Source organism: Halyomorpha halys, unplaced genomic scaffold (genome assembly GCF_000696795.3).
Source record: "Halyomorpha halys isolate HHAL.00 unplaced genomic scaffold, Hhal_1.1 Scaffold427.1, whole genome shotgun sequence".
NCBI lineage: Eukaryota > Metazoa > Arthropoda > Insecta > Hemiptera > Pentatomidae > Halyomorpha > Halyomorpha halys.
In genome coordinates, this window is record NW_027110638.1 from 429,069 (window position 1) to 441,538 (window position 12,470).

The 12,470-nt window shown below is 32.6% G+C and overlaps 1 protein-coding gene and 1 non-coding gene across 2 annotated transcripts in view; one reads left to right on the plus strand and one right to left on the minus strand.

The window, feature by feature from the left end:
- LOC106682595 (uncharacterized) overlaps positions 1-12,470 on the minus strand; it is a 43,221-nt gene that overhangs the window by 16,816 nt on the left and 13,935 nt on the right. The gene's annotated exons all lie outside the window — the stretch shown is intronic.
- On the plus strand, positions 4,202-4,293 carry TRNAY-GUA (transfer RNA tyrosine (anticodon GUA)). Its single transcript is given in 2 exon segments — positions 4,202-4,238; positions 4,258-4,293. It is a non-coding gene; the product is annotated as a tRNA-Tyr (tRNA).

Here is a 12,470-nt window from a genome sequence, read left to right on the forward strand (position 1 = left end):
TAATGGTTAGTATTTCAGGGAAAAATTGATTCATAGATACTGGATGATTTCTGTCAGACACTGGTAGGACCAAGAAACTGTTATTTATAAGTAGGCTCCAGATCTTTATTTATTTAAATATGTAAAATATTTATAAGACTGCTTTAATTTTAAATTATTAATTCAGGTTATTTACCTCTTAAAGTCTCAATAATCATATTTTTATTAGCTAATACTAGATGAGTTTAAAGGTGTGAGTTGGTATTGTACTTTGCATGACAAATATATAAATGTAAAATTAAAGATTGTGAGATATCAAACTATATATATATCAAACTATGTGCATTGTGGTAAAACATTGCCCAAAGAGGTTATTGTATTCAAAATTACTAATAAAAGTTCTTAACCCTAATCAATCGCTAGCTTTTTATATGTGAATCTCACTAGCTTTTAGCTGGTTCCGGTGAATATCCAACAAGAATAACATTGTAGAGTATTGTAAGAATAACATTTTTATAAAAAATTGATTATTTTACATATATATATAACATTAAAATAATTATTTATTTATAAAAGGCAGTGAGATATATCTGAAAATATCTATTACTATGTTACTAATAAGGTAGAGCTGCCGATTCTACCGACCAAAAAATACCTACCAACTTTACCCGCTCTTGGAGAATCATAACTGTAACTGTATGATTGTTATAGTCAGGATTATACATTCACACTAGTTCTGACGTGATAGTTGATAGTTCAAGTAATACCAATAAAAAAAAAGCTGTCACGTTAAATATCACAAGTATACGCCTTGACAGTAAACTATCATAGAATTTCAGTTATTGCGGCAAAACTGTTAGCAACTAACATTGTGCAAATATTTGATAATTAAAGTCATGATAGTATTCACTGTCACGGAAGTAAAAATGATGTGGTCGTCAGTAGTACAAGTAACGTCAGTGGACTAACAGTCGCATTAATTGCTACGTTTGATTGTCATATGTATATGCCTTGACAGTGAACTGTCGCAACATATCAACCTTAGAAAATGTAATGACGATTGGCGTAGCATTGTTCTTAAATATTTGCCAAAAAAATTAGAAATTGTATCAGCCTCGAGCCAAATAAATAATCCCCCCACCCCCTCTCGGCCACGATAATGATTCCATCACGAACCCTCAAAACGTATTTGTCCAAGAGATTAATATTGCAGCGTTTCGACATGTCGCTACAATCGCAGCGACAAAGTACTGTCACGTGAGAGGTGAGTTGACTACAACCGAAAAGAGTTAAGACATGCCAGTTTTCCAAAAGTGATCCAGACAATAATTCGTTATTAGTTTAATAGTCGTCGATGGATTAAGGACGTGTCAGAGAAATAAGAGACAGTCAGGTGCTACCTTCTGTTCAGTTTATTTCACAATTGTTATATTTCATATGGATTTCTCGATAACGGCCTAATGGATTTCCATTGTTGTAGTACCAAGCTTCTGAAAATAGTATTTAACACTTTTTGCACAGTTCATATTTGAAATTGAACTAACGGGTTTTCTCTTAATAAATGAATTCGGGATATTACTATTTACATCAACTTATACCTGAGCACCGAGGGCGTGGTCAAACCCTTTGAAGGAAAGTTAAGCCAAAGTGTCTTCCTCTGTATCGTACTAGAATATGTTTAACGATATTTCATTTTTATATTAAAATTCGGAAGTATTACTTAAATTATTATTATCTCTTTTTAACGAAGGCATTCAATATATTTTAGTTTTTTTATCTTTAATATTCATTAAAGTATTTTAAAGTCTGAATGTGGCTTTAAACGAAGTCCGAACAATGGCTAATTCGTGCATGCAGAACGTGTGGCTGGTACAAGTTGGCCTGAAGTTGGTTTTTTGGCACAATTCAAATAGTACAAGAGCTGGGAAGAAAAAAAGTCAGTTATTTCACCCTATTTATTTTATTATAAACGATTTTCGTTATAAACTATTTTATAGTAAATTTAACTAGCTTTAATTAAAACTTGAGTGCTGACAGAAATGACGTTGTATGGTTTCTGAGATAATGTTTTCCAAAACTCAAACCTACTGTCCCAACAACTATAAATAAATTTATTTTAGCAAATTTCATGAAAAATACTACTCCTACGAAAATAAACGTTATAAACTACTTTATAGCCCATTAAACTAGCTTTAATTTGAGTGCTAATAGGCATCTGTTCGTGAAATGGTTTTTGAGATATATTTTTCAAAATAAATTCACTAACTACTGATCTTTCAGTACGTCCCATACAGCATTTTTATGAAATGTTTCTATTTAAAATGCCATATCTCGGAAACTGTTGAACGTAAATAGCTCTATTAGGGCTAATATTTCAAAAAATTTACTCTACTTTAAATGATATTCTCTTAGATTTTCTATTGTTCTTGGTAGTTTTAATGATATAGTGCTCCGAATGAAAAATTAATTATTTTTAACGTTTTGAAACAGCCGCTTTTTTATTCTCTCTACCTATACTTGGCAGACTCATCAGTTTTGACTATTAGTTATAGTAATTATTAAATGTTGGATTTTTGAGAAAATATATCTCTAGATCCATAAGACGCACATATGTCTGCCAACACTCAAAATATAGGAAATTTAACTTAGTAGTTAAAGTAGTTTATGATACTTATCTTCGTAGGGATAGTAGTTTTTATGATATTCACATATGAACATAAATTTGGCAAATGAAAATTTGTCCGAACAACTATAAATCAATTTATTTTAGCAAATTTCATGTGAACTATTACTCCTACGAAGATAAACATCATAAAATACTCATTAAACTAGTTGTAATTTGAGTGCTAATAGACATCTGTACGTCAAATGGTTTTTGAGATATAGATTTTTCAAAATAAATTTACTAACAACTGATCTTTCAGTACGTCCCATTCAACATTTTCATGAAACGTTGCTTTTTAAAAAGCTAAAGCTCGAAAAATATTTAACGTAAATAACTCTTTTAGGACTCATATTTTAGCAAATTTGCTCTACATTAAATGACGTTCTCTTAGGTTTTCTTGTGTTGTGCCTACTTTTTGAGATATAGACCTCCGAATGAAGAATTAGTTTTTTTTATCGCTATGAAACAGCCACCATTTTTCATTCCTCCTACCTATACTTGGCAGACTATAATTTTGACTATTAATTATAGTTTTCATTAAAGTAATCAAAAATTAGGGTGAAATAATTGACCTTTTTCTCCTCTTGTACTAAAAGGGCACTTGTATTGCAATGTTTTCACTTTTCTTTGTTTTATTACTGCCAACAGATAGTTCTGCCGTCCGTGTTATTATTCATTTTAAAAAAATCAATAATTAACTCTTATTCAAGGTTGTATATTTCAATATTCTATCAATTCGGATTAAATACATTATTTTAAATCTTGCTAATAAACATTTGGTGGTTTATTTAACGTAGCACAAATTTATATTTATGAAGACGTTATATGTCTAGGTAATTAAATTAAAAAGTTTCTGATAAAAATCAACGAAGGTCGAATTTACAGGTTATGTAGTACTATTTATTTGAATATTTGCCACCTACAAGTTACATTGATGATATTTACGTTCATTTCATTTTGCTTGCTTATCTTTAATATGTTTCTTTTTAAAATAAAAATAGTTTAAATCGAATGTAATAGAAGATTTTTTATTTTTTTATTTTTATTTATTTATTGATATTTACAACTGTATAAAAAAAAATACAACAAGTAAATTTGATCATAATGACATGATACAGGATGTAGAGAAACTACCCAGTAGTAGAACTCTAAAAACAGTTTACTATATAAGGTCACGAGGCCATCTTCTTTTCAGGCGCCTCGGAGAATTGCCAGGAATGGAAGAGGTTAGAAACAAGTGGGATAATATCAGATACAATTTAAAAGAACACAACAAACGTGTGGACACTAATGTTTGCCAAGGATTTGTACAAGTCTTAGATTTGTGGCAAGTGACAAACGTGGATATCTAGCGTCAAGTGGAAGTCTTCCACTCTAAATAAAGTAAACATTCTGAGAAAACCGATTTTTCTTAATATTACATTAAAACACTCAAATACATTTATTTCGTACAAGTACAAGTATTTCTTCACTGTAAAATTGAATAAAACGTTTCATTCCTCCTACGAGTACCTGTTACATACCCAAATAATATTAATCCAATTAATTAGATAAGAGCCTCTGGTAGCTCAGTTGGTAGAGCGGTGGACTGTAGTCGGTGAAAGTTAACAGTTATCCATAGGTCGCTGGTTCAAATCCGGCCCGGAGGAATTTTTTTTTTTTTAATATTATTTAATTTCAACAAAACTAAAATTTTCAATTTGGTTATAATTAACAAGGCCGGTCTTTACGATTTTTTTTGGGTTTCAGACGTCGAATTTTGTTTTCTTCTACTTCACTTATAAAAGAAAAGTGATCCGTGTCTGAATTGTTTTCAGTTTTGTTTTTGAGGTCATTAAAATACACTAGCAAAATACGACCCTTACTTTTTAAGATATGGCTTTTCAAACATTGACCATTTTCCATAAAATATAAAAAATTGTCGGCATTTTCTCTTATTTTGTAAAAGATAATAATAAAAAAAAAAAAATCGTATAAAACGAATTTGAAGTCAATTTAATTGACTTTTATTTCACCCTGTAAGAGGATGTTTAGGCTCAACGCTTATCTTAAAAATGGCGGAAAACAACAAATAATGCAATAGAAGTACTATCTGAAGGATGTGTTGAAAAATTTGAGTTGTAAAGTACAGTGTTTGCAAAGAATAATTTTTATTGGAGGAAGATAGTTGACCGTATGAAGCAGATTATAGGTATAAGATAGTCCGGGTGGAGGTCAATAAAGCTATCAAAATAGTAAAGAGAACTATTTATTGTTAGTCTTCTCAATGTAGTATCCTTGGTCACATCCTCTACACACTCGATAAAGTTGACATCCCAACGAATCCTAACACTATCCTCACCACGTATGGCGATGACACATGTTTGCTCCCAGTTAATAATAACCCATTAAAATAATAAATAATAAAATAGTTATTAATAATAGTTAATTATTCACTATTTGAGTTTTTTATTACCGCACCCGGACCATATTCCATTCATCTATACACACGGTCAGTCAATAATCTTCCAGTTAATAATAACCCATTAATTGTATCCCAAACTCTCCAATCCCATATCATAGCCCTCGAAGAATGGTATCGTAATTGGAGGATTAAAATAAATCCTATCATATCCCCTTTACCCTTCGACTATTACAGCACTTACTAGATAAACGGTCTAAACTTCCAATTCACTACAAAAAACTGATCCACATTACTATAATAAGGCCTATCTGGACACACGGAGTTGAGCTTTGAGCTCCAATTAACCTTCGAATTCCTCTCGTATTCAATCCTTAAAATCCAAAATCCTTCGTAAAATCCTCAATGTTACTTTGCCACAAATAAAATCATCTATAAAGACCTTAATGTTCCGTATGTAACCGATCTAGCCCGAACCAGATATTATTCCTTTCATTATAAACTCCCTAACCACCCACACCTAATAGTTTCTAAACTTGCTTCCTCTTTCATTCCTGACGATCCTCCGAGGCGCCTAAAAAGAAGATGGCCTCGAGACCTTATATTGTAAAAATTTTTTTAGAGTGCTACCAATGGATAGTTTTTCTATATGCCAGTATCACTACATTTTAATATTCAAATTTACTGGTTGAATTTTATGTACAGTTGTAAATGACAATAAATAAATAACCACGTTTCGCCCCACTTGTCAGGGCTGTGAGATTGAAACAGAGATGACAACTTGGATAATTTTTTTGTTGTATGAGAATAAACTTTTAGAGACAATATGGATATTTTTTATTAATTATTAAATAAAAATTAATTTGTTTAAAAAAAGAGATAAAATAATCCTATTGAGAAGTACCATAAAGCTGATGAAGCAGGTACAGGTGTGCGGCACTTTAAATAAATTACATTCAAATGCGAATCAGAGCGCTTCAACAATTCTATAATAGAATTGTATAATTGTAACTGCGGAAAGCAATAATACAACACACCTGCTCCCATTGGATTCGAAACTAAATTGCAAATCCAGATTGAAAACGAGAAGAATATTCTTGTTAATATTGTAGAAGAGAGAGCGGAGAGAGCCGCCCTATAACTCGGTTAGCTGGAGTTCAATTCAGTTATCACTAAATTCCAACCCTAAATTGCGAAATTTACTTGGCCTAAACCACAAGGGCGCCCTCTCGGACAGAACGGGACAACCATTGTTCCTTCATCTCCTTCCAATCCCAGCTCTTGTATTTAACAAAAGTATTCGTCAATTTTAGTTTGTATTTATTAATTCTTTTAACTGTTAAATGAATTGTTGTTTCTCCCATTTTGTTTATAGTTTTTTTTAATTACTTTAATATATCTATATACGGAATATATGGTAAGGGAAAGCATTGTGTTCATGCAAAATTAATAATTCGAGTTTTTGTTAGAAATAAATGTTCAGTGTCCAAAAAAAACCTAGTCTTCGAAAAGTCCAGCTCAAAAACGAAAACCTGATCAAAACATAAATTTAATATTTAAGGAGGGTATGCGACTGGGATCTGAGAGTAACCTTTTCGATAAAATCGATAAACCAAAATGGCCATTTTGTAGAATCGATTTTTCAGATTTTTTCAAACTCGACTTGAGTGATTTCGATTAAACTCAGAATCAATGAAAGATTAAGTAATTTTTAATATATGATAGCTAATTTTGTTATATTGAGAAGTAGTCTGACAAGGTTTAAACATTTAATTTTAAAAAAAAACTTTAATATTGTATATTTGAATAAAATTAAAAATAGATAAATACAAAATATAAATGCATTTTATGAAAAGCCAAGATCGCAACACTGCAGGGAACAAAATTTATTTATGAAAGATGGATGATAACTGGAAGATGGTCAAAATAACTCAGATTGTAATTAAACTATTTATTGTTAGTCAACGTTTCGCCCAACTTAGTGTGGCTTCATCAGGGCTAGAAACGATAAAAATGACGGATATAATGTAACAAAGTTACATAGTATGTAAAGAAAAGATAACATTAAATAAAAGTAAACTAAGTTATAGCTAAATATGTAAAAATGTATATAAAAATAAATAAAGTAAATAAAATGTATAGTGAAAAGTATAAATAAACAAAAATTACTGAAAGCTATTCGAAAAATATTGTCGACGATGTGGCCATAACAGGAAAGAGTCAAGTTTCGAAGATCAAAAGACAATTACGGAATGCGAAGAGGCAACTAGGAAGGAAGGGCACCTAATGAGCGAAATATATTATTTCATTCTAGATGTCTTTTACGAGGAGGTATTGGGTTTTTAAATAAGTCCATAGCGTTTTTACTGGTGATTTCGATAAAAACTTCAGAATCTTGCAATTATTTTTAATCAATTATATATGACCCATTTTGATCTATTATATGTTACCAGCTTTTAGGTAATTTTTTAATTCCGACCTTCCAAAACTTCTCATATTTTTGCGCAATAAACTCCTCTATGTGCGTTTTGCAGTCCTCGACCGAATTAAAGTGTTTCCCATTAAGAGAGTTTTGAAGGGCCCGAAAAAAGTGAAAATCTGTTGAGGCAAGGTCTGGTGAATAGGATGGGTGGTTATCACATCCCAGCCAAACTCCAATAATTTCTCCCGGGTCTGCAAAGACATGTAAGGACGAGCGTTATCGTGATGGAAAACTGTACCTTTGCGATTTTGAGACACAAATGTCAAATGATTTTATACACTGAGAAATCTCGTGCCGTAGAGGTAGGGTTGTCTGAGATGAGACCAATGCTTGAATTTAGTCATCAACAGTTAAAGGACGACCCGAGCGATTATTGACCAAGTAAGTAATCATGATTTTATAGAGATGATTAAATTGAAATATTGAAAAACGCTACGAATTTATTTTACAACCCAATAGTTTTGAACGTGTGGATAAGTTTAAATATCTTGGTACAATTTTAACTAACGATAACAAGATCGAGGAGGAAATAATGACAAGAATCGGGAACGGAAATAAATGTTACCAGTCGCTTTGAAAGGTATTCCAGAATAGAGATACCCCGAATCCTTAAAATAAGGGAATATAAAATAATAATACGTCCCGTTGTCATGTACGGTAGCGAGGCATGGACCCTAACCTAGAAGGAGGAGAGGTTAATGAGTACAGGGGAGAGAAAGATTCAGAGAGGAATCAACCAAAGAAGAAAGTCACTAACGCATAAAAACTAATGCAGAAATTAAGGACCTTTATAGTATCTGGCATTGAAAGGGGGAGAACGAATAATGGAAGGACGTCCAAAAGGAAAAAGGGGACGAGAAAGGCCTAGACCGTTGTCTTCCTCTACATCGTCCGTCCATCGTTATGTAGAGATTTGAAATCACTGCGAGTGAGACATTGGAAAGGAGTGGCAGGGGACCGTGACGAATGAAGGAAATTGTAGAGGCAAAGGTCCTTCAAGGGCCATAGTGCCGAAAAAAAGAATTAGATAAGTATTAAAAATGGAAATAATAACTAGTAAAAAAGTTGATAAAAAGAAATATAAAAATACACACTAAAAGAGTAAAAATAAAGGAAATAAGAATAAAATTATATTAAAGAGAAAAAAAATAAACAACAAAGGATACCCACCTTAATGGAGAAAAAGGGATTGAGGCATCACAGATGTGAGTTATCAACTGAGTAAGGGAGTGGGCGAATTGGTGGTTAACAAATACATTATATTAATATTATAATAGAGTTGCAGGCCTACCTTCTACGTCATAACCCCTGATGAAAACCTGAAACTCAGGTCGAAATGTCGGCATAAAATAAATAAATATAGTTTTGTTTATTTATGTTGTTCTTTGCTGACCGCACCCCCCGACAAACTTCTCCAATTATTAAAATTTATTTTCGTTACCCCACCTCAAAAAATACTAAAATACGAATTTTTATAGCGCAAGTGAAAAATAATTTTTTTTTTTTTTTCAAAAAAGTCACTCCAGTGAGTTCCTTTCTTTCACCACCTTCTTATATTGCACATATATTTGTACTTAAGTTAGAATTATTTTATATATCTACTTAAAACTCAATTATTCTAGAGAGGATAGTCGTACAGAGTCGGACTATCCTCCAAAGAGACAATTAGTATATAGTAGCCCGTAGATAGTAGTTGTTCACAATATGTCACCTAGTCCTTATATCATCGCTATTCGTATAAGTATAGTACTATATCTTAGATTGGTCTGCAGTCGTGTTTCTGAGACTATATCGAAATAAAAGGCTTGGGCAGGTGTGTGGCCGTCATTGCACGGTGGGCAGATAACCAATCTAGTAGGACAAAAACAATTTTTAAAAGTTGATAAACTACATCTTGACAAACGACTAACCTGAAATCCTCATACAAGACTGAAAAGACAGGAAACTGCACGCAGATTTCGACTATTACAGCACTTACTTGTCAAACGGTCTAAACTTCCAACTCATAACAAAAGACTGATCTACATGACAATAATAAGGCCCATCTGGACATACGGAGTTGAGATTTGGGGCTCCACTAAACCTTCGAATTCCTCTCGTATCCAATCTTTACAATCCAAAATCCTTCGTACAATCCTTAATGCTCCTTACTTTGTTACAAATAAAACCATCCATAAAGACCTTATGTAACCGATCTAGCCCGAACCCGATATTATTCCTTCCATAATAAACTCCCTAACCACCCAAACCCACTAGTTTCTAACCTTGCTTCCTCTTTCATTCCTGGCAATCCTCCGAGGCGCCTGAAAAGAAGATGGCCTCGTGACCTTATATTGTAAACTGTTTTTAGAGTCTACTACTGGGTAGTTTCTTTACATGCTGTATCATATCATTATGTCATTATGATCGAATTTACTTGTTGTATTTTTTATACAGTTGTAAGTATCAATAAATAAATTAAAAAAAAAAAAGTTGATAAATGACATTCTTGCCGTAACTAGTTTTAGACCTAAAAAGTATTTTATTATTATCTATAATTAGTTTAATCTTTAACAAATTTTCACAAGACAGGAGGTCATTGATCCGAATACAATACCCCGCCTTGCCGCTCCTAAGTAACATAAATCAGACCGTCGGAAGACAAACTGTTTGGCGGGGGGGGAGGGGGGATTTGGCTTAGTATAGCAGAGAAGAGAGCGGAGGAGCTGAGTCAACATTGGAGATTGCCCTATCGACAAGTGTCCATCTTCATTGTCACAGTTCACAGCTCTCCTAATAGTCAGGCAGGCTACAATCCTCTCTCTCTCTCTATCTTATATATTATATCTGCTTTATTATATTTTATGTATTGTTGTAACTTCGATACATTTTTGACTTTATATATTTAAAAAAAAAAATGTTAAACTTGAATCCATATATGCAAAAAGGAACTAATCAAATGGTATATCTATATGCGATGTTCCATTTATTTTTTTTTAGAGATGCCATTGGTTAATTTTTGAAGATAATCAACAAATAAGTAAAAAATAACTTTTTTTATTTATTGAAATATACAACTGTATCAAAAAATACAATAAGCAAATGTGATAAAAGTTTCAGAACATATGGTAATCTTGGGAAGTAACCACTCAATGGTGGTACTTCAATTATTGCTATAAATTAGAAGGTACCATGCCCATCTTCTTTTCAGATGCCTCGGAAGATTAAGGATGAGAAATTGAGAACTAATGGGTTTGGGTGGGTAAGGATTATGAAATAAAAGGAGTTATATCTATTTCGGACCAAATAAGTGAGTTCTTTATGGGTGAGAATATTTGTGACATAATAAGGAGCATCAAGGATTTTGGATAATTGGACCCCAAAGCTAAGTTCCGGATTAGTTAATGGCTCTTGTCATGCCATTTCGTTATTATGTTATTAGTATTATAGGTCGTTTTATATGAAATGTCGGGTTTAAAAGCTTTTTTTTTTAAATTATTTATTTAATGTAATTTAAAATTGTACAAAATAATATAATAGGTAAATAAATAGTATGCTTCATATACACTTGAAAATCTTGGAAAGGAGCCACCCATTGGTTCAAACATTAATTTAAATTAGAAGATCCCGTGGCCATCTTCTTTTCAGACGCCTCGGAGGATTCTCAGGGATTGTTAAGGATGAGAGATTAAGAATTAATGGGTAAGGATGGTTAAGGAGTTTAGAATGAAAAGACGCATATCTGTTTTGGGTCAAATCTGCAACGAATGGGATGTTAAGGTCGTTGTGAATGAGTTTATTTGTGATGTAATAAGGAGCATCAAGGATTTTACGTAAGATTTTGGATTGTAACGATTGGATGCGGGAAGAATTTGATGGTTTGGTGGAGCCCCAGAGCTCAATTCCATATGTCCAAATTGGTCTGATTGTTTTAGTGTATACTAATTTTTTGTAGTGAATGGGAAGTTTTGAGCGTTAGTCAATTACGTGTTGTATTAATTAAAATTTGCGTGCAGTTTCTTATCGTTACAATCTAGTATGGGAATTCCAATATGTTGTCCTTTTTTGAAGATGGAGTCTGTGGCGAGTCTGTGGAAAACAGGAGTTAGTGGAATATTGAGGAAAGTTGCTGTAGAGTGGGAGAGTAGAGGTTTACAAGAGATAGTAAAGGTGAACTGGTGGGGTTTGTTAGGATTTATTTTGATTCTCCAATTCTGACTCCATTCTCCAATGTTATGTGTGGTTGCAGAATTAGTGATGCAGTAGTAGGAATATTATTTAAAGAAAGTACACTGTCATCAGCGTATGTCGTTAGGATAGCTAGGGTGGGTTGGGATATGCGCTGTACAAACCGTATAGAGATTGATAACTTGAGGAACACTGGCGAGCTGAGAAATGAGAGATGAGTAGGATAGCTTATGATTTACTTTAAAGGTCCTATCAGTGAGGTAGGAGCGGATTAATGATTGAATAGTAAAGATGTTATAATTGAATCCACATATGCAATCAACAACAAACCAAATAATATATCTGAATGAGATGCTTTATTCATTTTTGTAAGAGATGCCATTGGATAATTATTGAAGATAAGCACACATTAATAAATAAACCTAATTCAGATTAACTGAGTCTTATAACTTTTAGATAGTAAAATTACACATAAAAACCTTAATGTTCTCTATATAACCGATCTAGCACGAATCAGATATCAATCCCTGGATTATAAATTTCCTAACCACCAAAACCCACTAGTTTCTAACCTTGCTTCTTCTATTCTTGACAATTCTTCGAGGCGCAGAAGAGAAGATGGCCTCGAGACTTTCTAATATAGAAATGTTATTTGAGTGATATCAATGAATACACTATCTATACATCTATACATCCCTGTATCATACCATTATAATCTTAATGAGGTGTAGATAGTTGACCGTAGATTAATGATTGGAGAAGTTTGTCGGGGGGTG